The sequence below is a fragment of the Leptonychotes weddellii genome, unplaced genomic scaffold (assembly GCF_054177405.1).
Source record: "Leptonychotes weddellii isolate Sample4059 unplaced genomic scaffold, ASM5417740v2 HiC_scaffold_99029, whole genome shotgun sequence".
Classification (NCBI taxonomy): domain Eukaryota; kingdom Metazoa; phylum Chordata; class Mammalia; order Carnivora; family Phocidae; genus Leptonychotes; species Leptonychotes weddellii.
Window position 1 is genome coordinate 1 of NW_028071393.1, and position 382 is coordinate 382.

A 382-nucleotide genomic window follows, 5' to 3' on the forward strand; every position below is an offset into this window, starting at 1 on the left:
GTACACATTTAGGGGCATGGAATGTACATGAGTTTGAGTAGCTCTTCTTTCCCCTTTGATCTCTGGGTGAAAGTTGATGTCAAAATAGGTTTATAGGGTGCTCGCTTGGGCAGCACATACACTAAAATTGGAACGATACAGAGATTAGCATGACCCTTGAGAAAGGATACATGCAAATTCGTGAAGCATTCCATATTTTATAAGTGAAATCTTTTTTTTTTAAAGATTTTATTTATTTGACAGAGACACAGCAAAATAGGGAACACAAGCAGGGGGAGTGGGAGAGGGAGAAGCAGGCTTCCCGCCGAGCAGGGAGCCCGATGCGGGGCTCGATCCCAGGACCCTGGGATCATGACCTGAGCCGAAGGCAGACGCTTAACGA

At 45.5% G+C, this 382-nt stretch overlaps 1 non-coding gene across 1 annotated transcript; it reads left to right on the forward strand.

The window, feature by feature from the left end:
- The first annotated feature begins 97 nt into the window (after positions 1-97).
- On the forward strand, positions 98-200 carry LOC145720082 (U6 spliceosomal RNA). Its single transcript, XR_014142799.1, has one exon. It is a non-coding gene; the product is annotated as a U6 spliceosomal RNA (small nuclear RNA).
- Positions 201-382: the final 182 nt, after the last annotated feature.